The sequence below is a fragment of the Balaenoptera ricei genome, chromosome 6, assembly GCF_028023285.1.
Source record: "Balaenoptera ricei isolate mBalRic1 chromosome 6, mBalRic1.hap2, whole genome shotgun sequence".
In the NCBI taxonomy this organism is placed as follows: Eukaryota; Metazoa; Chordata; class Mammalia; order Artiodactyla; family Balaenopteridae; genus Balaenoptera; species Balaenoptera ricei.
Window position 1 is genome coordinate 69700102 of NC_082644.1, and position 25493 is coordinate 69725594.

At 39.8% G+C, this 25493-nt stretch overlaps 1 long non-coding RNA gene across 12 annotated transcripts in view; it reads left to right on the forward strand.

Annotated features, from left to right (window-relative positions):
• Positions 1-25493, forward strand: part of LOC132367087 (uncharacterized) — a 155821-nt gene that overhangs the window by 95732 nt on the left and 34596 nt on the right. For 8 of the 12 annotated variants that reach the window (XR_009503668.1, XR_009503672.1, XR_009503675.1 and 5 more), the window contains 12 exons: positions 3576-4304; positions 4599-4762; positions 4839-4949; positions 14934-15026; positions 15139-15483; positions 16107-16187; positions 17361-17534; positions 17636-17698; positions 17822-17868; positions 19105-19239; positions 21238-21422; positions 21727-21889. This is a non-coding gene — a long non-coding RNA (uncharacterized LOC132367087). The remainder of the gene's footprint in view (positions 1-3575; positions 4305-4598; positions 4763-4838; positions 4950-14933; positions 15027-15138; positions 15484-16106; positions 16188-17360; positions 17535-17635; positions 17699-17821; positions 17869-19104; positions 19240-21237; positions 21423-21726; positions 21890-25493) is intronic. The other 4 variants (XR_009503667.1, XR_009503670.1, XR_009503669.1 and 1 more) reach the window with 4 other exon arrangements.

The window sequence follows — 25493 nt, forward strand, 5'->3', positions numbered from 1 at the left end:
TACACTGGGGATCTCAGCAAATACTGTCTGAAGGTGAAGAGGGGGAGGTTGTCAGGCTGATGACGTAACGTCTAAGTGTTTGGGTCACCGCAGGGGGAGCAGAGTGTTTGGTCCAAAGGGCTGTCGTTCCCGAGGGAGATAGGAATGGGTTGTCTAACACCCTACAGCAGCCGCACAGCGCAGCCTGACGGGCCACGCAGGATGCTGGTAGTTAGATGCTCCTGTAACGAAGACCCTCTGGTTTTGAATAACAGACACTGTCTTTGAGCCAGCTTAAGAAAAAAAAAGAAAATATATTGGGTAGATATTTCAGCATCTGATGGAATTTAAACACTTGGAACAGCCAAAGCTTCAGAAACTTCAGAAGCATGGTGGCTCAAGGCATCTGCTTTTCACTCTCAGTTTATGTGAGCCTCAGCTCTAATTTTGGGTGAAATGTCCACTCTAGGCCATTTAGTTGTGATATATCGGTTTGTTCGGCAGAGTGTGGCAACACCTTGATCTCATGGAAAATGAGTCTTTTTCTCCAGCCCCTGGGGATGCAGTGTGACAGTATAAACCAGTCACAGTGATCTCATTGCCCTGTGTCAGGAACTGGTCTAGGGGGTGGCCTTGTGACCCAGTACTAAGGTAGGAGATGTAAATAGAAGGGGGTTGGATATGGATTCTGGAAAAGCTTTTGTTTTCCCAATAAGAAGGAACAACAAATTCACATGGCACGGCTCTTTCTCCCTTTGCTTTTCCCCTTCTTTGGAGTTCAGACATGATGCCTGGTGGTGCCGCAGTCGTCTTGTGACTGTGATGTGACAAGCACCAGATGAAAGTTGTGTGCTAGGAGCAGGGATTTTAAAGGAGGGAGAGCCAAGATGTCTTTATAGTGGGGCTGCCACACTGACACCGGACCCAACACCTCCTGATTTGTTCTTGAGAAAAATGATAACCCCTTCGTTGAAATTACAGTGCACTACAATAGGTTGTTGTTACTGTTGTTACTTTGCAACCAAAATCATTCCTAAAATATAGATGTCGGGAGCCAATCCCTATGGATCGGAGAGTGATTCTCAGATCTTTAATGGGGGAGAGGACAGAGGATGGCTCATGACATGGGGAGAGGTGTCTATGAAAGCTCCCCTGGAGCCGTGAAATCTTACCACTGCTACACAGCACAGAGAGGGGAGCCCTCTTTGTGCCGGTCCACACCTGTGCTAGATAGAATTAACTCATTAACTAATGCATTAATTTTGCTAATTTTTTATTGATCCCTTATTATCTGCTAGATATTCTTCTAGGTGTTGAGAGCAGCAGATTGGAGAAGACAGAGGAGATGTTGGTTCTCGTGAACATTTCACAGGGGAAATAGACAATAAACCAGAAAAATAAATGAACAGAATCATTCCAGATAATGAGAAGTGCTATATGAAATATAAAATGGAGTGTTGCGATAGAGAGTTTGGGAGGGTGTGTGCATAGAAGGCTTAAGAAAGCGATACTGGAAATAAAACTTGAATTGCAGAAAGGAGCCAGCTGTGTGAGACCCGGGGGCCAGGCTTTTCAGAAGGGAACGGCCAGTGCAGAGGCCCTTAGGCAGGGATGAGCACGGCCTGCTAGAGGCACAGACTGAATTATTAATGGGTGTCCAGTGCGTGGTGATTCGGGAGGCCACCCATGCTCATCTCATTGTGACCGTACTGGCCACTCAGCTTGCGGGCGTTATGATGGCTCTCCAGGCTGCTGACAGGGCCCCATGCTGCATAGGTGACTGTTCCTATCATCTGCTTCAGGCTGGGATGGGATGGCTGGGGGAGGGTCCATGTAATAGCCTGCGATCTGATAGAGTCACTGATCATGCCCTTTCCCTTTGAGAATGGACCCATCGTTCTCGGCCATAGCACGTAGGCTCCCCAGGGGGCTGGCTTCCCCTGGAATGGGTCAACCCTATTCTGGAGGGGCCGGCAGAGCATTCAGCTGGCACACAGCTGCTTCAGGACCGCACTCCAGTCGCTCCCTCAAGTTACATTTGCCACATGTGACGTGTCTCCCTGTGGAAAGACCTGTCTCTGGCTCCCAGCCTGCTATGCCTGGTCATACCCAACATCATTTTCAAGTGATACTTATCAGTGAAGCAGTCACATGAGATCACAGGGCTAGAAGCTCCCTCAAAGGTCGTCCTGTCCTGCATTCCTCATGTGTCTGGCATTACCCAGAACAAAAGTGCTGGAATGCCACCACCCCCATTTCCAGCAGGTTGCCTGCTAAACCAGATATCCACCTGGTTCTGGTGCAGAATCCAGTTCTTTTTAACACGTAAACTTGGGGGCAATTAATTATATCTTGGAGCTGTTAGATTTTCCCATGGATCCTGTGTGATTGGTGGGACCCTAGGCATGTGTTCACCTTAAGAGGGTAAGGTGGTCTGCAAGTAGCCAAACTACCATTTAAAAACTCTGGTTCACTTCTCCTAGATCTGGGATGAAACAAATCACACAGTATCAAAGTTGGAAGAGACTTCAGTGATTAATATCCCTCCTCTTATAGATGGGGAGAAAAAAAAGGAAAATGACTTAACCAAGGTTAATATTAATTCTACAATAGAAGGCTTTTGGGCATTCACATTAGTCTTTCATACATGTTTACAGCATTTTGTTGTTTTGCTTTGACTTATGGAATAAAGGGGAAAAAAGTTCCTGGGTCAACAGTGTGAATGTGTACAATCACAGTTCTCTGTGCCTCTGTTTGATTCGACTCTCACTACCTATGTAGCAGGCATTCTTTTCCTCATTTCACAGATGAGGAAGGTGAGGAAAATGAATCCATTTAGTTAGTAAGTGGCAATATGGAACTCAAGCTTAAGACTTCTGACTTTTATCTGATATCATTTCCAAGTCCATCTCCATTTTCATTCTCTGGGGGTTGAGGGGCATAACAGAAATTAGCCATAACTTAGGTAGGGTAGAATACACAGGAGCCCTGAAGCTAATGTTCTAGGTTGCTACGAGCCCTAAGGAAAGGATTCTGATTTTTATCAAACCACTGTCACCTTCACTGGTGTGTGAATACTTCCCTCTTAGACCCCCTGTATCTGAAGTAGAGGCCCCATGGCTCCTAACATAACCTGGTGCTGTCATTTCAATAGTTGCCTTCACTTATTTTAAATACCACCTCTTGGATAGAGTGTGGCATGTATTACAAGCCCAGGCTGTTAGAACCAACTGCCTAGGTTCAAATCCTGGCTCTACCACTTCCTCTGGGTGACCCAAGGGACATTACTTAACCTTCTGGTATCTCACTTTTCTTATCTATAAAATGGGCTAGCAATAGTGCCTTCCTGAGAAGAGTAAGTGTTCAGTAAATGTTAGTTGTTGCTCTATTTGCTCTCGAGACAGCAGGAGGAATTCTGTCACAGATCTGAGTTTTCTCCAGCAGTATGAAAAGAATACTTTCATAGCTCATGATAACAGGTAGGCATTCCAGGGTGAGAAGTATCTAAAAACATAATCATATACAGTTTACTCCTTGACTCCAGAGAAGATCTGTTCCAGGCACTCTACTACAAGAGTTTTCTTCTTTTCCAACAGCAGAAAGCTTTGGTTCACGCACCTGAAAAGCTAAAGCTGACCGGGAAGTTATGCTTAGAGAAGAAAAAGAGGGAAGAGCCTCTTAGGTAACTTGAAGAGCATAAAGGATCCAATGATAAAAACCACTGCCCTGAAGTGACATGTGCTACTTCTGGGCTGAGGATTAAACTGCTGACATGACACCCTCGAGATCTCTCTTTTTCCCCTCTGCCATCACATCCGAAAATTCTCCAGAGTGGATGCTTCAATCAGCATGGGTTTGGAGCTAAGATGATGATGATACTGAGAAGAGCCTGGGGCGGACTCATTATGAAAAATAAACTTTTATTGTTTTAAGCCACTGAAAAAAACAAAAAACACTGCCCTGAACTTTCCAAGGTGTAATAAATCTCTCTGCATAAGACTCTCCAGTCGGGCTTCCCTGGTGGCGCAGTGGTTGAGAATCTGCCTGCCAATGCAGGGGACACGGGTTCGAGCCCCGGTCTGGGAAGATCCCACATGCCGCGGAGCAACTAGGCCCGTGAGCCACGACTACTGAGCCTGCGCGTCTGGAGCCTGTGCTCCGCAACAAGAGAGGCCGCGATAGTGAGAGGCCCGCGCACTGCGATGAAGAGTGGCCCCCGCTCGCCGCAACTAGAGAAAGCCCTCGCACAGAAACGAAGACCCAACACAGCCATAAATAAATAAATAAATTTATAAAAAACAAAAAACTCTCCAGTCACTGCCAAGGTATCATTTGTCTTCTTGTTTTTGTCTTAAAATAGACTAGAAAAAATGCTAACAAACCCCTTCCCATTAGATTGTGTATTTGCACTTAAAGGCTATGAAATGCCATTATTTCAAGTTCTTCCCATCATCTAAAATAACCCCCCTGTGTGTTTTATGGTTCCTGAGCAGTATTCTGACGTTAATTTGCTTGTGACTGATGACTTTGTCTATTTCCTCACATGCAAATGATTCTCCCTCTCCTCTTTCTGTTTTTCTCTCTCTCTCTTTTTTTGCGTATACTTTTTGCATGTTTAGACCATCTCTCTACCGACCTTTCCGTGGCTCAGCATTTTGTTGCAATGCATGAGCGAAGCTGGAAAACAGAGCCAAGTGACAAACTGTGAAGCAGCAGCTCAGCCTCACAGAGCAAGTGTGCTTTGTGCTATTTCTGGCCAGAGCAGATGTGGCCTTGATGGACTGTAAGGAACAATATCTCTCAGGTAAAAATAAGTTACTAAGATTAACACCAAAATGATGTAAATCCTTCATTTGCAGACAGATCCTGAATTGGGAGCCATGTGGAAAGAAGACTGGATTGGACATCAGATTCGGGGTCCTGCTTGGGTTTCTTCCAGATGACCCCACCAATCAGCCATCCGGTCTCAGGTAAGTATCTGTGACTTACAAAAAAAATTGTTTTAATCAACAACAAAAAATCGGGAGAATATAATAACAGAACGGTGTGTGCCACCATCAAGTTCTAGGCAATCCTGACACTTGGATGAGTTCGCGTCAGACCTAGCTGAGTTTTTTGTGGATTCCTCCTGAACCCCATTTCCCTTCCTCCTACCCCAGAGCTTAACACTGTCCTGAATTTGCATGCTTTCATACTTCTTCTGTATACATGTTTTCAACAGTAGGTACTCTTGTTTTGCATGTTTTAAAACATTAAATAACTTTAAATACAATGTGCATATCATTCTGCAACTTGTTTTTTTTTTTTAATTTAGCATTAGGTTTCAGCAACAAAGCTCTGATCCGTTCATTTTAACTACTATATATTGTAATGATTTGTGAAGAGACGTCAGTCTGTCTGTCTATCTATCCATCTGTATCTATCTCCATTCTCCTGTTGATGAATAATTAGATTGTTTCTAATTTTGCACTATGATAAACAATGCTTCGATGAGTGTTCTTGTTCATTTCCTGTACTAACATACAAAAGCTTCTCAAAAATAGCATTTTTTCAAAATGTTTTGTCTACACCCACAGTTAAACATACACTTTACGTGGAAACCCAGCACATGCCTGTGCTACATTTCTGTGTGTCTGTGTGTATACACAGTGTATGTGTAATAAAATTTCTCAGAATAATTACTCACCCTTGTTGTCTATGCAGCTATAATCCAGTTTTGTCTGGTCTATTTCACACACCAAAAAATATGCTGTTTGCAATTTACTAAAGTGATTGCATGACCCAGTGGTGCATCTCCACTGTTCTGGGGTCCACACTTGGGCATGGAATTGCTGGGTCATATGTTATAGCCGTTTTCAAATTGAGGAGTTTATGCCTTTGTGAGTTCATTTGATGCATTTAAATGGATATTTGCATTTAGCCAGCATTGTAGGGGTTTCTAGGATGCAGCTTTCTGAGTTATTTAGTGGCTGGAAATGGAAGTCCCATTTTAGCTTTCTGGGCTTCAATTTGTTCATCTGTCACAAGAAGCGGAAACAAAACAAAAATACTGGACTCTGCAGTGTTTTGCAGACCGCTTTCTTTTCAGCCCCAAGGTCCTGGGGAGGGGTTCAGGGTCTGCCGTAACGTGTGTAAGCTGGGGGGAGAGGGGGGCTAGGGTAGCGAAAGGAAGAGAATGAGAAGGTGGAATTCTGGGCCTTTTGCAGCAGTCCCTACCCAAGGAGCTCATTTTGATATTTATCCATTGTATTTCCATTGTGTGCAGCTTGAAAATATTCTTCAACTATAGGTTTAGATATTCTCCAAGGCTCTTTCCAGATCTAAACTGGAGTGAAAATAACTTTTGAGTCTCTGGACCATTTAAAATTGCAGCCAGAATTAGAGAACATGATGGCTTAGGGCATGGGGCGTTGGCAAATAGTGTTGGTTAACCCAAGTTCTTTGCCGATTTCTGCCACTGTAGAATCTGACTTGTAAAGGATGCTTTCAGAGTCCTGTGGGGCAGTGAGTTTGGGGCACTCTTGGGCTGGGTCTGCCACCTTGGGGACAGCCATTTCTACTCTGTCCTATGGGCTTCATGCACATGAGGCTGCTTTAAAGAATTTTGTTTGTTTGTTTTTTTCAGTATAGTTGATTTAAAGTGTTGTGTGAGTTTCAGGTGTATAGCAAAGTGATTCAGCTTTATATATATATAAAATATAAACATTGTATATTATATATATATATATATTCTTTTTCAGATTCTCTTCCATTATAGGTATTGCAAGATATTGAATATAGTTCCCTGTGCTATACAGTATATCTTTGTTGTTTATCTATTTTATACATAGTAGTGTGTATCTGTTATTCCCAAACTCCTGATTTATCCCTTCTGCTCATGCGCGCCCCCTTCCCCCTTTGGTAACCATAAGTTTCTTTTCTATGTCTGTCAGTCTGTTTGTGGTTTGTAAATGTTTGTCTAATTTTTTTCCACATATAAGTGATATCATATGATATTTGTCTTTCTCTGTAAAAAAAAAATTGCTTTGTTTTCACTGGCTTGTTTATTCGGTGAATAAGGGCTTAATATAAATTTCTCTGAACTCCATTTCTGCCCTGCAAACCGTTCTACAGGCTCACGGTAAAGCTCATTTACTCAGCAGGGCACACATACAGTTAAACCATTATATTCACAGAGAGGAAATTTTATTATCATTTTAATGACAATATTCAGCTCCTTGTGGGTTTATTTTTGCCTTCCCAAATAGGGTAAGAGCATAAAAAACTGGTGGTGACTTGATAGTAAAGTGACTTCCGGGTGGCATATGTTAATTCACAGAGAATCGTGGTTCCTGTGACTAATCCCCGTGCTTTCTCTCTCGCTCTCCCTGCCTTCCAGCGCCCGGAAGACTGCCTCCCCTCAGATCCTAGTTCCTCCCTTTGATTTGTCCCACTTGCATTTCATCTTCCTTAATCACTGTTTTCATCACATCACTCCCTTGCTCAGAAACCCTCCAGGGATTTTTATTTCCCACCACATCAAATCTAAACGCGGCGGCCTGTTTTCAAGGCTCCTCCTAATCTATTCTTTCCTCACGTCTCCGGCTTTATTTCCTTTGCCAGATGTGGTTCTGGTTCCTGTGGTTTAGAGATAATGGAATTTTTGTACACACTCACACACAAAAATTGAAATCTGCATCATTTTTCTTACGCACAGTTCAGCCCAGTTCCCTTACACAAAGCGCACATCAGCAGTGACGGCTCACTTCCCCCTCCCCCAGGCCACGTGAGCGAGACTGAGGGGTCCTCTGGGGGCAGCGTGTGGAGGAAAACAGTTTATGCCCCACTCTCTCTCCATATCCTGGGAGAAGATTAGGCACTGAGAAAGGTGACTTTTCACTGGAGTGGTTTGTGAAAAGCGCTGCCATTTTGACGAGACAGGCCGGATGCAAGTAGCTTAGAAGGCAAGTATGAAAGACATGAAATTTCAAGCCAGAAAGAGTCGGTTCAAAAACTTGGAAAGAGGTACACCCTGGATAAGGCAAAACCCAACAGATCAAGAAGCCCCAGAAAAGATGCTGGTGAGGTTGGTAAAGGAAATTCAAGGGTAGGTCTCCCTGTCGAAGTAGGCCTATAATATCTGTGAATATAGTTTATTTTTGACTTTTTATTTATTACGCAATGTGTGTGTGTGTCTAATTGTCATTTACTTTGTTTTTCTATAGCTATTTCAGTAAGTCCTGGCTCTTCCACTTAGTAGCTGTATGATTTGAGGCAAGTTTCTTTATCCATAAAGCGGAGGTTATAATGCTACATAGTATATGGGGTTGTTGTGAGGACTAAACAAGATAATACATTTAAAGAGCATAGAACGAGGTCCAAGACAAAAATATTAGCCATTATTCCTATCACCATTATTATTGTAAGTACACATAAGCTGCTCTGCTCTACATTTGAGCAGCTGCTAAAATTCCACCTTCTCTCAAAATACCTTCGGGTCAGTTTAGTTGAGCAAACATTTGCTGAGTGCTCAATATATCTCAGGCACTGATGCAACACTGACGAAACTACAAGCAAGAAATTGACCTTGCCCTTGAGTAGCTTGCCTTCCAGTAGGGAAGACAAACCCATAAGCAGATTATTTCAGTTTAAGGCTTGGCTGTCCAGTGTAGTCACTACTAGCCATGAGTGGCTATTAAGCTTTTGAAATGTGGCTGGTCCGAATTGAGATGTACTCTACATGTAAAATACACAGTGGATTTTGGAGATTTGAAATGGTAAAAGAATGTAAAATATCTAATTCATAATTTAAAATATGATATTGATTACCTGTTGAAATGATAACATTCTAGATATGCTGGGCTAAATAAAACACATAATTAAAGTTAATTTCAGCTGTTTCTTTTTAATTTTAAAAAACTGTACTACTAGAAAATTTATGTGGCTCCCGTTAAAGATTTCTGTTGGATAGCACTTAGTCTAAGATGATACAATGGAAGTTCAAACGGGGTGTAGGAGGGAGGCACGTCATGCAGCCTGGGGTTGAAGGAAGGCTGCCTGAAGGAGCAGATGAATCCTGAGCTGAATCTTAAAGGATGAGCAGAGGTTATCCAGGCAACGACAAATCTAAAGGGCATTCCAGATGGAGGTAACAGGAAGGCGTGGAAAGGATGGTGTTTATGAGGCACTGGAGGCAGTTGGTTATCCCACAGCATAAAGTATGGTGAGTTGGGGCCTGGAAGAAAAAGCTACCAGAGAAGTGAGGTCTAATTTTCCCATCATTTAACATCTGGTTGTCATGAAATGCTCTGGTTCTTGTCTTATACATGAGGTCTGGTTATGTTTCCACTATTGTTTGAAGTTTTAGACTATCAGCTGTGGAGAGTTGGAAAGTTATGTCTGTACAAGAATAGGACTGTCCCAGAGGATGGGACTAATGAGTGCGCATATGTTACTTGGAAGGCAGGATGCCATTGTCCCCTCTGCAGATAGTCCTAAAGGTGAACGGGCCGCCTAAAATTGCTGCCTAGAGTGTAGGACTAGTGAATGAGAATCAATATAGGAAGGCAGAGCTTTTGATTTGCTCTCATTCATTGGGTTCAAGGAGCGTATACATGGCTGCATTCACACTCATTTACCTGTCAATGGATGTCAGTAGGACTCCTCCCCCGATAAATGCCCACCAATAAGAAATATAATCATTCATCAGATTATATTAATTTGGAAGTGCATTATACCATTCTATCACAAATCACCCTCAGGTCTTCTGCCATTACTAATTATTACATGGTTATTTAGTAGATCATGAAAGAGCCCGTGGAAGAGGAGTAGCAAAAGAAGACTCTGAAAACCGAAGCAGATGGAGAAACTGGAGAGTTAGAGAGTATCTTCCAGGTCTGCTTCTCACTCATTAATACACATAAGAATTACATGGGATCTTGTGAAAATACAGGTTCTGATTCATTAGGTCTAGGGATGGAAGCAACAAGCTGCACTTTCTATCAAGCTCCCAGGTGATGTTAATGCCACTGGCCCACAGACCTCACTTTGAGCTGCAAGGTCTTAGAGTCTGTTTAGTACAGTCCTTTACCCAGGGCTGGAATCTCCACTGCAACAGCCCTGATGAGTAATTGGAAGCCTCTGCAGGAAGACCTCTGGTGTGCCTCACCTCCTGCTCCTTTGTGGAGTGAGTCTGATTGTTGGAACAGTTTTGCCTTGTCCCTAGATGCTATCTGGGAAATTTCTGTGCATTGGTCCTTGATCTATTTTTGGAACCACTACAATAATGAATCTAATCTCTCTTTCTCATGATAGCCACTTGGAAATTTGAAGAGCATTTGTATCTTCCCCTGAACTCTACTCTTCAATGGGTTAAATCTCCTTATCTCCTTTAGCTATTAATCATAGAACCCTCTGGACTCTCCCAGGAAACAGTGTTCTTTAAGTGTACCTCTCCTAACTGAACACAATGTTCCAAACTTTGTCCAAACATCAAAATGTAAAATGGGCTTATTAGCTACCTAGCTGTTGGTTCTCTACTTCTGCCAGAGTCCTCAGTCTTGGTTGGTTGGCAGCCACGTGAGACTTTAGATTCAGAATGAACTTGGTTGATAAGAAAAAGCCCTGTTTTTTCTCACTCGTTGCTATTGACTCACCTGGCACTTCTGGAGTTTATTTTTATTTTTAAAAAAGAAGCTGTGATGACTTCTTTTCTGGTTATGAAATAAATATTTGGAAACGTGGAAAATGTGAACAAGCAAAATGACCATTATTAACATGTTGATGTATATAAGCCAATTGTTTTTATGCACAGGGATGCATATGTATTGTCCGTGGCATTTTGCAATGGCGCTGAACCATCCTCTGTGAACATGTTTCATACAACATTTTTATTAGCTACATATTTAATCATATCAGAACCTCGTAGATTATTCAACTAGTCCCCTGCTGTTGGACATTTAGGTTTTGATTTTTTTCTTTTTTGTCATTGTGATCAACACTTTAATAAACATCCATGAACCTAAATTTTTTTATTTTTATTTTCTTATTGAATTACAGTTGATTTACAATATTGTGTTAGTTTCACGTGTACAACAAAGTGATTCAGTTTTATATATATGTTCTTCTTCAGAGTCTTTTCCATTATAGGTTATTACAAGATATTGAATATAGTTCCTTATGCTATACAGTAAATCCTTCTTGCTTATCTATTTTATGTATAGTACTGTGTATCTGATAATCTCAAGCTCCTAATATATCCCTCCTCCCCGCCCTTTCTCATTTGGTAATCATAAGTTTGTTTTCTGTGTCTGTGAGTCAAGAACCTAAATATATATACATTTTTTATTAAGGTAAATTCCTAGAAGTGAAATTACTGAGCTAAAAGATATGACATTTGAAGTTGTTTCGTTTGTTTGTATATGTCATATTGTCTTCTAGAAACATTGTACTAATATGGATGTGTTACCAGCAACAATAGGAACACCGATTTTTCTACACGCTTGCACTCATAATCATAAAAAAAGTCTTTGATGGTTTGAAGAACAAAAACAAATGATATTCCATTTGCATTTTATTTGCATTTTAATAACTAGTGAGAGTGAACATTTTTTTGCTTGTCTATTGCCACTTTAATTTTTATCATTTGGAGAATTAACTATTCATATCTGTTGCTCATTTTTCTATTAGGGCATTTTTATTTTTCTTAATGGCTTGATGGCTTGGAGTAGTTATTTTAGTGCAAAGGATATTTATCCCAAACAATTTTCTCAGTTTTATTTGCTTTTTAGTTTTGTATTTCATTATAACTGGATGTGTTCTGGATTATGTCTTCTATCAGATTATTCTTTTTTTTCTTTTTTTCCTTTATTTTATTTATTTATTTATTTATTTTTAGCTGTGTTGGGTCTTCATTTCTGTGCAAGGGCTTTCTCTAGTTGCGGCAAGCGCGGGCCACTCTTCATTGCGGTGAGCGGGCCTGTCACTATCGTGGCCTCTGTTGTTGCGGAGCACAGGTTCCAGACGCACAGGCTCAGTAATTGTGGCTCACGGGCCCAGCTGCTCCGCGGCATGTGGGGTCCTCCCAGACCAGGGCTCGAACCCGTGTCCCCTGCATTGGCAAGCAGACTCCCAACCACTGCGCCACCAGGGAAGCCCAGATTATTCTTGATTTATAGAAAAGTTATATTTTTTGTGTGTGTGTATGTGTTATTTAACTGGTAAGCTTGCTAAACATTCATATTCATTTGAAACGTGTTTTAAGTTAATTTTGAATTTCATATCTTTTTCTTGTCTTATTGTACTAGCTAGAAATTCAAGAACAATGCTACATAATAGCGGTGGTAATGGGCATCCTTGCTTTGTTCCTGACTTTAGGAATACCTTAAAGGTTAATTATTAAACATGATACTGGCTTTTGGTTTGAGATATGTATCAAAACAAATATGTATTTGCTAAGTAAATATCCATTTATTCAGATATTTTTACAATTTTAAAATTTAGCAGTAATTCCTGAATTTTATCAAATATTCTTTAGCATCTGTTTATATGAATGTGGTCTCTCTCTCATGAGCTCTCTGTCTCTCTTGAAACAATTGCAAATTTGGAGAAAATTTGTGAGTACAGTACAAATGACTATTTTTCCGGAATCATTTGAGGGTTTGTTGCTGACATAATACCCATCAACTCTAAATACTTTTGTGTATATTTTCTACAAACAAGAAATATTCTCTTGCATTACCAAAATACAACCACCAAAACTAAACACTGAAACGTTACTATCATCTAATCTGTAGATCCCATTCAAGTTCTGCCAAACGTCCTAGCCACTTCGCAATGACACCCAGTTCAGAATCACATGCTGCCCATAGAAAAAATTATACACAAATGTTTATAGCAGCATTATTCATGATAGTCCAAAAATGGAAGCAACTCAAATGTTTATCAATTGATAAATAGGTAAACGAAATGTGGTATCTCCATGCAATGGAATATTATTCAGCCAGAAAAGAAGGATTGAAGTGCTGATACATGATACAAGGTTCATGGATGAACCTTGAAAATATTATGCTAAGCAAAAGAAACCAGTTAGAAAAGATCACATATGATATGATTCCATTTATATGAAAGGCCCAGAATAGGCAAATCCATAGACTGAAAGTAGATTAGTATTACCTAGGGATTGGGGGGTGTTGGGAGAGGGAATGCGGGTGACTACTAATGGGTGCAGGGTTTCTTTTGGGGTGATAAAAATGTTCTTAAATGGTGGTGATGGTTGCACATCTCTGTGAATGTAGTAAAAAACATTGAAATGTATACTTTGAAAGGGTGAAATTTATGTGCTGTGAATTTTATCTTCATAAACCTGTTATTAAAGAAAAGACTTGTATGTTGCATTTACTTCTCAAGTCCCTTTGGTCTCCTTCAATATGGAACAGTTGTTCAGTCTTTTCTGGACTTTATTGACCTTGACACTTTTGAAAATTATAGGCCAGTTCTTTTGTAGATTGTTCCTCAATTTTAGGTTGTGTTCTTCGCATTGTATCTTATCAAGTGGTACATGATTTTGATTTGTCCCATTACTGATGACGTTCAATTTGATCAGTTGATTAAGGTGTTATCTGTCAGGTTTCTCTCCTGTGGAGTTATTCCTTTCCCTTTTAAATAATTTTATTTTGTGGAAAGTTACCTTGAAAGGGTATAAAAATCCCATTCTTTATCAAAGGTGTATTCATTTATTATATTAGTGTGAACCCATGCTTTCATATTTAATTTGTCATGTTATGATCCATTACTCAAATTCATTTTTTGATGTCAAATTATCCCAGATTTGACCCACGGGAGCCCGTCAATCTGGTATCTGTGTCCTTTTAGTGTATCCCCTTCATTCCGTGAATGATCCCTTACTCTCTGGTATAAGAAGATGCTCTAGTTCATTTTGTACTTTGCCTTCCCCAGCCCTAGAACCAGCCATTTTCCCAAGAAGCCCTGGTTCCTCTTAGGAGAAAATGTTATTTAGAGACTCAGAGTGGATCTCTAAGGTATGCTTGCTGCTTTTGGGGTTTCACTGCTCCAAATCCCTCTCAGTGGACCGAGCTAGAGAATATATGTAGGTTTCTGTGTACCTACACACACACTTATATGTATGTGATTTTCTATATTTTCTGTGTTTATGCATCCACCCATATGTCAAAAACCATGACTTTATAGAGATACTTTTACCCCAATCCATCTCCATAAGTTTGAGTTTTCTGCGTTTCCACATTTGTAGCTCCCTCCTCTGAGAGTAAGAAATCTGACTTCTGTTATCAGTAAGAGCGTTACCTATGTGATGAAACCCTGTGTAAAACCAGTCTTCCATTTACCACCACTATTCTCTCCCCTGTGTTTGCCCTTCTAACCACACTCAAGTTCTAACACACACCCATTTCTTCTTGGCCCTAGCTACTGGCTTTTGGATTGAATTGGTCAGGAAGGGGAGGGGGACAAGATGAGGAGGAGGAGAAAGCTGTTTTTCTCTTTTGACTTATAATGTAGTGAATTATACTAATAGGTTTTTCTAATATTGACTTATCCTTGGACTTTTACAATGTGCCCTGCTTTGATTTTTCTACTCTTTAAGATTTCTTGATAAGTTTTTTTTTTAACATTGTAATTTTATTGGAATATAGTTGATTTGCCATGTTGTGTTAGTTTCAGGTGTACAGCAAAGTGATTCAGTTATACATATACATATATTCATTCTTTTTTAGATTCTTTTCTTATATAGGTTATCACAGAATATTGAGTAGAGTTTCCTGTGCTATACAGTAGGTCCTTGTCGGTTATCTATCTTATACATAGTAGTGTGTGCCTGTTCATCCTAAACTCCTGATTTATCCCTCCCACATTTCGCTTTTGGTAACTAAGTTTTCAATATCTGTAAGTCTGTTTCTGTTTTGTAAATAAGTTCATTTGTATCTTTTTTTAAAAATTAGATTCCACATATGAGTGAGATCATATGATATTCATCATTCTGTGTCTGACTTTCTGCAACATGGATTGACCTAGAGATTATCATACTAAGTGAAGTAAGTCAAGGTTTCTTGATAAGTTAATTTATTTTGCTCATCTGAAAAAACCTTGACATGCTAGAAATTTTCTTAGACATTCCCTTAATTTCATTCTCTTTGATTTCTACAGGGGGAATACGTGGCTTTCTCCTCACTTCTTTGCATTTTTCCAGTGCCTTTGATTTTGAAAGTACTACCAGAATGATGGCTGCATTTTCAGTGGTGGAAATTCTTGCTATGTCTCAGAAGCAAGGAATCACAGGATATCTACTTTCCAGTGGTGATATATGACTCTCATAAGTGAAAGCCACACCATCATTTGTAACACCCTAATGAGTTTTTTTTCACAGAAACAGAACAGAGATTCCTAATGTTTCTTGGAACTTCCCAAAGAAAAGGGAAAGAAAAAAAAAATTCAACTAAATGCCCGTTTGTTAGCCCAGCATTGGAAGGGAACAGCCTTAAAGAATAATTGGTGAGTAAACCCACACCAATACCACTATCCTTCATCTCCTTCAGATCAGCCTGACCCAAAAGAATTTCTTGGAGCCCACAAGAAGATTAATTGAAAAGATAAATATGCTTTGGGTAGCATTTGTATTTTAAGGAGAGATGGAATTGGGGAAGTGCCACGTAGACGTCTATCATTCTGCAAATCATAATTATTGTCAGTGACCTGAAACCTGGAGCATGTAATGAGGGTTAAATAGTGTCCATAGTTTTGCTCTCCGGGAATGCTTTTGTCCCCCACCTGATCGTTACCACACTGCCTTGAGTCTTTTAGGCCTAAAGTACGTAAGTTGCTTATATTTATCTGGGTAGTTGGTTAATTTTGGAGATAACCACCTTGCAGGTATGATTTTCTTCCACTGACAGAGAACAAAGCCTGGATTCTTATCCTTTTTATGTTTCATTATTCATGCTTTCTTCCTGATCTCCTACCAACCCTCCTACCAGTTCTGTTTAAAGAAGATATTATTTATTATGTATGTATGTAGATTCCTCCAGAAAGATCTACCTATGCCCAGGTTTGCTTGTGCAAATACACATATACCCACAGTACAAGTGTACTTCAGTATGTTTTTTGTCCTTGACCAGGTCCCTCCTAAGAAACCATTAATATAACAAAAGCTGTCAAAAGATATGAAGGAAGAAAGGATGGTACTTTTTGGTTATGAGGTATGAATTTATTTTTGCATGAACACTTGACCATTGGGGAACTGTGCCTTCCTGTGAATTGCATGGTCCAGCCATGCCATTGGCTCTGGTGACCCACAGAGAGGGTAATCCAATTATCCATGTAAAGAAATGTCTGAAAACAAAGAATAAATAGCACTTATATTTTGGAATTAAGCTCATTCATAAAACTGGTAGGTCACATTCATTTCAGAAGTACATCAATTAGAATACTGTATGAGGCTGTGATTAAAACATTCATTCATTTGTTCATTCAACAAATATTTATTGAGAGCCTTCCATGTGCTAGACACTGTCCTAGGTGCTGGAGGTGTATTAATAAGCAAAGACAAACATGGTCCTTGCTGGTAAATTTAGCAACTGGTTTTCCAGAAACAAAAGCCCTGTTTTTTAGTATTTGCCAGTTTCAAGGTCTCCATGTTCTGCATTACCTGGCACATAGTCAGAACTCAAACATGGCAACCATCATCGTCATCTTTCTGTCTCGATCATGATTCTCATCAATATTATGTATGATGATTGTGCTTTAACAACATACTAAAAAGAAACTCATGATCTCCGGAGGAAAATGTCCAAGACATGTGTTTAGGAGTGTGTGAGTGTGTGTGTATAAAGGCAAAGAAAAGCAGAGAAGGGTCTGAAAGGATACACACTGGATTTGGTATGGTTACCTCAAAAAGATGTGGGATTGAGTGGAAGTTAACTAACAAAGTGGGACTTTTTTTCTTTTACTAAAAATCTGTACAGTTTGAATTTTCATGAGTATGAATTAATTTTATAATTTTTAAAGAAAATTTGCACTGTCCAAGTTAAACAAGCATAGCTCTCTCACATGATGCCAGTCCCACAGTGACCAAATGCATAGTAGATAAAGGGCGGTTATTATGGGAGAGTCAGATACCATAATATATGAATCATTGTAGATAGAGTCATTGTTAAATGATTGTTAGGTTGTTTTCCTGGTGAAAAGTGACTTCAGCTGTTGACAGAAGATGAAATAGAATCAAGACACTTGATAAGTATTCCAGTTGCTGTAGAACAAACCACTCCAAAACAGCAACTTAAAATAATGAGTGTTTATTTCGCACACAGATTTGCAATTTGGATGGGGTGGGGTGGGTGGGGACAGTTTGTCTCTTCTCTACTTGGCATCAGGTGGGGTGACTGGAAAGCAGAAGGTGGAATCATCTAAAGGGCACTCACTCGCTTGTCTGGTGGTTGATGCTGACTGTTGGCTGGGACCAACGTGGGGCTGTGGCTGGAACACCTACATGTGGCCCTTCTTACGGCTGCTCATCTTCCCCACAATATGGTGGCTGGGTTCCAAAGGTGAGTGTCCCAGGAGAGAGCCGGGTGGAAGCTGTATCAGCTTTTCTGACCTAACCTTGAAAGTCACACAGCATCACTTTCTTCACATTCTCTTACTCAAGGTAGCCGCAAAGCATTGCCCAGGTGCCAAGAGAGGAAAAATGGACTCTATCTCTTGATGATGGGTAAGTAGCAAGTTCTACAAGAACACGTGGGACTGGAAATACTAATGTGGCCATTTTTGGAAAATACAACCTGCCCCAGTAAGTCCTCTCCTTTCTGATGTGGTCTGTACTACATATCTACAGAGCAAATACGGAAAATTGCCCAGATCCTCTTGGCTGCTCAGCTGAATGTGAGTATTACAATTTCACCTTTACTCCAAAAACCATATTCATGCATTGTGAAAGCTGTAAATTCTTATGTGAGAAACAAAAAGAATTTTAGTATTATAAGAGTATATGTCCCACGCTTAGCACAACCATGGTTTTTAAAACAATTTCCCTGTGTACTGTCAAATTTGTCTTAACCTAAAAGGGAGATTGACACATTACAGGGATGGTGAAAGGTCTACCTATATTGGTTGGACCCAGGAAGCTGGTGGGTTTGTATTATTTTTGTCTCTGAGCTTGTCAAATACAACAAAAGATAGCACACAGAAGAGAGATTCATGAAAATGAATGGTTTGCAATGGAATTTCACATATTCTTCTTAAATGCACATTGGTGTTATTACCTACCAGCCACACTATTCAAGACTGTTAAGTTTATTTTTAAAAATTTATTTTATTTATTTTTGGCTGCGTTGGGTCTTCGTTGCTGCGCACAGGCTTTCTCTAGCTGAGGCGAGCGGGGGCTACTCTTTGTTGAGGTGCGCGGGCTTCTCATTGCGGTGGCTTCTCTTGTTGCGGAGCACGGGCTCTAGGCGCGCGGGCTTCAGTACTCATGGCACACGGGCTTAGTTGCTCTGCAGCATGTGGGGTCTTCCTGGACCAGGTCTCTAACTCGTGTCTGGCAGGCAGATTCTTAACCACTGCACCACCAGGGAAGTCCCAAGGCTATGTTAAGTTTAATATGTTGAGAGTCAGATGCATTTCTCATTTTTTGTTAAGGTTTGAGTCAACTTACTCATTTGTATCCCTAGTGTCCTTGGTTCCCACTGGGGCATGCGTGCATAGAAAACATATTTACATAGAGTGGCACCTAGAGAATTGTCAGAAAACATCCAATTAATGGAGTCTACTAAGTTCAAATCTCCTTTTACTTTATGGTGTGAATTATCCCCAAATCAGCTGTAAATTAGATCTGCAGGGATTCTAATTTTTAAAAACTCTATTACTGTTAATTTTTATTTCTTTGAACATAACCAAGTTCTTTCCTCATTTAAGAAGATGTGGTCATCATGTAACCAAAGTCTTAAAAACTAAGCTCTTTTGACGATTGACATGTGAAACAAACAAAAAAGGAAAAAGAAAAAAACCAGACTTTCACATTGCCTTTTAAAGTGTGAAAACCAGCTTGTATTCATGGTTGGATAAATCAGTCAAATTGAATTTTAACAAAGTTTTGCCTCCTAATATTTTCTTGTTTAGACTGAAGACAACCATGAGACATTTCGTTTTAGCTCAGTCAACATTTTGTTCTTCAGAAATTTGTTAAAGACTTGAAACTTTTTCCAAGTCCATTCTCTCCCATCACTACCACGCCAAAGTAACAAAAGGAGCAAGGTCAGTGCCCGTATCTTCCCTGAAACTGACAGCATAAATGGAATTCAAATACTGTGAGCCCAAATTCTTATGTTCATTGATGTATCCTTGTAAAGAACATTTACTGATATGTCCAGCTCAGACAATTATGAGAACCATCAGTTAAGACAATAAACATGATTGTTCTTCAGCTCACCTAGGGGAGCTTTTATAAAATACTGGTTCTTTGTTCCACTCCCCAAACATGCTGGCTCACAGGCCAAGTATGAGGCCAAGGAATCCATACTCTACAAAAGTTCCTCTTATGATTCTGGGTGTCAGCCCATGGTGGGAATGACTGAATGAGAATTTGCTAACTTTTAAAGTAACTTTTGTGAAGTAAGATGTTTTGCCTTGATAGAGTTTTTACAGCTCAAAACAAAGTGATATTATGTTTGAATTTCTATCCTTGTTACATTTTACAATAGGAATCCAGGCTTTATCTAAACTTTTATATATTGACTTTATAGTAGAAGCTACAGCTTTATTAAAAAAAAAAGGGGGGGGGGAGATTTAGTTCATAACTCTCATCATTATTTCCCTCTTTAGCTTTGTATTTGGGCTGAAATATATTTTATATGTAAATAATGTTACATATAATAGTAATTACTATCATTATCTGGTAAAATGTTTCTTTTACATCCTTTAGGCTCCTCTAGCTGGAGCTCATGAAATAAATGAAGAACTACAAACAATTAATTATGGTTAGAGGATATGAATGAGACATGCCTCATAAAAGTGGAAATTTTTGTATAGAGCCACAAAGGATACCTAAGATTTCTACAGATAGAGGAAACAGAATAAACAAAGGCACAGATGCTTGAAGTTGCCTGGCACATTCAAGGATGTAGCTAAGTGTAGCCAGGGTACAAGATAATGGGAGATATCCATGGCTTAAAATAGTCAATCTTCAGCGGTGGGGGCAAAGAATTCTATCTCAGTTCTATTTCCAATTGTCTCGAGTGGCTTTTTGAAAAAGTATGTTAAGATGGATTCTGAGGATGCATCTGGCTCTGAGGTTGATTAGGGCTCAGCTGTGGCCAGAAGACCAGGCAACAGAAAATCAGTGTATTTTCTATTCCTAGTCTACGTGCTGTAAATTTTGGACATGTATTCTTGATCTTAGTGTTTTCTTCCACACTTTCTCTTTATTTGGTATATACATTCAATGTCTTTGTCCTGCTTTTAATTCTCCCTGTGGTATCTTAGATTATATATTGATCTTTGAGGGGTTCATGAAATACTGATCCTTTGAGAAAGGTGTTTTGCCTTTGGCTGCCCTTCTAATCCTTTGGGTGGGCACTGTGAGTGGACTTTGCTGGAACATATTGAAGTGGTGAGAACTAGATGACTACAACCCAGTGTTCGCTTCTGAATTTCTGAATCAGTGATGGAGTTAACGGGTGACTGATGAACTGTTAAGCTAATTGGCTGCATTTATGGATTTCTATCTAAAAGCCGATGGGGCACAGACATATTTTTCTCTAGAAGAAAAAGAGCTAACATAGAAATTACGTCCTACTTCAGTTTTACCAAGAAAGTTTACACTGATTGTCAAAGCGCCTGTATTATTATACATGTAAATATTGATTGATCTAATCAATTTACCAGTTTTCAGAAACAAATCTGAATACCTTACATGCTGCAAGGAAATTTTAAGATGCATATTTACTTCTTCAAAACTAATTTCTGTGAAAGCTCTTTTTGTTGTTCCAACTTCTTTTGGTTATATCTAGCAGTCTCATTTGGACAAAATTTATAGGCTCTTCGTTAATACTACTTGAAGACTTTATATTTAATTAGCATGTGTTTTCACTTCTAAGACTTTCTTAGGGCCACATTTTCACACTCTAAAATCGGGCTATGTGCATTGTAATCTCTGTGAACATTTCATGTCTCATTTTCCCTGTCTTTTCCTTCTCCCACCTCCCCATACCAAAAAGCTGTTAATAAATCTATGCTGCTGCTTGGCTATTTTAGAATCGAGGAAGTGTGGAAAGTGCATGCGTGGAGGATGGATGACTTTCTTTGATTTTGCCGAAAGGAGAGATGAGAACATGATAAATAAGGCAGAAGAAGAATTGCTTTGACTGGAGATTTCGAAACCGTATCTCCCTCTTCCCCTGCATTTTGAATGTGGCTCCGTGTACATCTGAAAGCTGGAGGTTGGGCATGACTTTTTCTGCAGTGTCTTAAAGAGCAAACAATGATGGATCAGATGCTTACAATCACTTTATTTCCAATATTTTAAAATTGGTTTAGTAAGCTAATGACGTCAATCATTGCCGGTGCTAGAGGGAACATTTTTACCTAGAGATTAAAAACCTTAGAAAGTTAAGTCTTTTCTAAAAATTTTTATATTGGAGTACAGTTGATTAACAATGTTGTGTTAGTTTCAGGCGTACAGCACAGTGATTCAGTTATACATATACATGTATCCATTCTTTTTTGAATTCTTTCCCCATTTAGATTATTACAGAAGATTGAGCAGAGTCCCCTGTGCTGTACAGCAGGTCCTTGTTGGTCTTCTGTGTTATATATAGCAGTGTGTACACACTCTGCCCCTCTGTCGTCTCCTGCATACCCACTGCCACTGTCCAGACGTCCTGCATCCTTCTCCAGGACACTTCAGGTAATGCCTGTGTTCATTCACTATCCTGCAGAGAATGTTCTTCCTCCAATATTCTCCATTCAGGTGAGATCACCAATTTTCAGAAAAACAGGTATGATCTTTAAAAAAATGTTTTTTAAATTTTTATTTAAATATAGTTGATTTATACTGATGTGTTAGTTTCAGGTGTACAGAAAAGTGATTCAGTTATGTATAGGGATATAGCTATATATATATATTTTTAGATTCTTTTCCATTATAGGTTATTACAAGATATTGAGTATAGTTCCCTGTGCTATGCAGTAGGTCCTTGTTTGTTATCTATTTTATATATAGTAGTGTGTATATTTTAATCCCAAACTCCAATTTATCCCTCCCCCCCACTTTTCCTCTTTGGTAGCTATAAATTTGTTTTCTAAGTCTGTGAATCTGCTTCTGTTTCATAACTAAGTTCATTTGTACCATTTTTTTAGATTCCACATATAAGCGATATCATATGATATTTGTCTTTCTCTGTCTGACTTCACGTAGTGTGATAATCTCCAGGTCCATCCATGTTGCTGCAAGTGGCATTATTTTATTCTCTTTCATGGCTGAGTAGTATTCCATTGTGTATATGTACCACATCTTCCATTCATCTGTTGATGGACATGGAGGTTGCTTCCATGTCTTGGCTATTGTAAATAGTGCTTCAATGAACATTTGGGGTGCATGTATCTTTTTTTTTTGAATTTTATTTATTTTATACAGCAGGTTCTTATTACTTATCTATTTTATACATCTTAGTGTATATATGTCAATCCTAATCTTCCAGTTCATCCCACCACCACTGCTTTCTCCCCTTGGTGTCCATACGTTTGTTCTCCACATCTGTGTCTCCATTTCTACCTTGCAAACCGGTTCATCTGTACCATTTTTCTAGATTCCACATATATGCGTTAATATACAACATTTGTTTTTCTCTTTCTGACTTACTTCACGCTGTATGACAGTCTCTCTCTAGGTCCATCCACGTCTCTACAAATGACCCAATTTCGTTCCTTTTTATGGCTAATATTCCATTGTGTATATATGTATATGCATATGTTATACATTTGGTAGTATATATGTCCATGCCACTCTCTCACTTCGTCCCAGCTTACCCTTCCCCCCACCCCGTGTCCTCAAGTCCATTCTCTACATCTGCATCTTTATACCCGTCCTGCCCCTAAGTTCTTCAGAACCATTTTTCTTTTTTTAGATTCCATATATATGTGTTAGCATACAGTATTGGTTTTTCTCTCTGACTTACTTCACTCTGTATGACAGTCTCTAGGTCCATCCACCTCACTACAAATAATGCAATTTCGTTTCTTTTTATGGCTGAGTAATATTCCATTGTATATATGTGCCACATCTTCTTTATCCATTCGTCTGCTGATGGACACTTAGGTTGCTTCCATGTCCTGGCTATTGTACATAGAGCTGCAATGAACATTGTGGTACATGACTCTTTTTGAATTATGCTTTTCTCCGGGTATATGCCCATGAGTGGGGCTGCTGGATTATATGGTAGCTCTATTTGTAGTTTTTTAAGGAACCTCCATACTGTTCTCCATAGTGGTTGTACCAATTTACATTCCCACCAACAGTGTTGGACGTTTCCCTTTTCTCCACACCCTCTCCAGCATTTATTGTAGATTTTTTGATGATGGCCATTCTGACCAGTGTGAGGTGATACCTCATTGTAACTTTGATTTGCATTCCTCTAATGATTAGTGATGTTGAGAATCTAGCCATCTGTATGTCTTCTTTGGAGAAATGTCTATTTACGTCTTCAGCCCATTTTTTGATTGGGTTTTTTTTTTGATATTGAGCTGCATGAGCTGTTTGTAAATTTTGGAGATTAATTTCTTGTCGGTTGCATTGTTTGTGAATATTTTCTCCCATTCTGTAGGTTGTCTTTTCGTTTTGTTTATGGTTTCCTTTGCTGTGCAAAAGCTTTTGAGCCTAATTAGGTTCCATTTGTTTATTTTTGTTTTTATTTCCATTACTCTAGGAGCCACATCCAAAACGATATTGCTGTGATTTATGTCAGAGTGTTCTGCCTCTGTTTTCCTCTAAGAGTTTTAGAGTATCAGCTCTTACATTTAGGTCTTTAATCCATTTTGAGTTTATTTTTGTGTATGGTGTTAAAGAATGTTCTAATTTCAGGGAATTTTAAAGGTTGTCCCATCCTGCCATATCCTCTAGAAACCTTCTTCCAGCTTTAGGTCCAGAGTTCTGCTCGATAATTCCTCAGCCTCATGAATATGGGAAGTTCTTAGACACTTCCTGCCCCATTACTTCTGACCTTAGAGTAGCAACCTTTAAGCCAAGTTAAATTTTCTAGTTGCCATAGACAGATAAGTTGCTTAATGCTCAGCAAAGCAGAGGAGATATTTGGGGGTCAGACAGACTGCAGTTCAAGCCTCAATTCTGCCATGTCTTAGATGTGTGACTGGTCAAGTTACTCAACCTCTCTGATCCTTATTCATTCATTCACATCGTTCAAAAAATCATCAGTATAAATGAGGCTTGCACATCTAGAAAGTGCCAGCACTAGCCTGGATGCTGAGTGTACATTGCTAAACAAAACAGACATATAGTCCCTGCTCTCTAAGAGCTTAGCTCAGGAGGATACTTGAGAATGAGTTGCCAATGACAAACCAGAACATAAGTTCTCCGGTCGGGGTAGCCCAGGCTTGGAAATGCAGGCAAAACTTTTGGAGAAATTACATCAAAGCTGAAATGTGAAGAATCACTAGGGGTAGTCAGGTGGTGAGGAATAATCACGAGTGCCTTAACTTTCTTCCCTGTAAAATGGGGACACACCTACATAGAAACCATGAATATAACACACCAGAACTGTGCCTGGCAGGTCAGTATTGGGCCAGAAAACATGTATTGAATAGGTACCATCCTAGGCAATGGGGATGTGAAAATGAGTAGGATGCTGGCTCTCTGCTCCTGGGTCTTAGAGGCCTGAGGTCTACCTCTAGCTGCGTAGGGCTGCCTCTATTACTGCTCTTGTCCCACTGTGTATTGTATTTGCCTGTTCTCATGTCTGAGTATGAGACCATGAGCTTAGTGAGGCCAGGAATGCTTCTCTCTTATCCACTGTCATATCTTCAACGCTGAGCAGTTCCTAGTGGACCTTTGCTCTTCTTCTTATCCACCGTGGCTGATGTGGTAGGTTCCCTGTCTCGTCATCTCTCCCTTACCTTTACAGCTTACACCTGCCCAACTTTCAACTGCTCTCCCCACTGCTTTTATTTGCCTGAAGGTTTGCTCTGGCTGATGAGGTCCACTCAGCTCACTAGTAGGGGAGGGAAGCTGGGAGTGCAGGAGAATTAAGGCCCACCCCCGCTGCTCTCAGCAGCTTGGGGTATAGTTGGTGTATAAATAGCTCAGCTCCTAGGCGCTGGGGTGACTCTGAGACATGTCTTCTACACTGGCTCCAAGTCCCCCTTAGAGGATTTAGATCTAGTTACCTCATAGCAATAACTCGATCGATAAGTTACCCTCCCTTCCTTACCAGTGATTCCTGGGATTTTCACAACTCCCAAAGAAACCACTTACACTTGAATCCTTGTCTCAAGGTCTA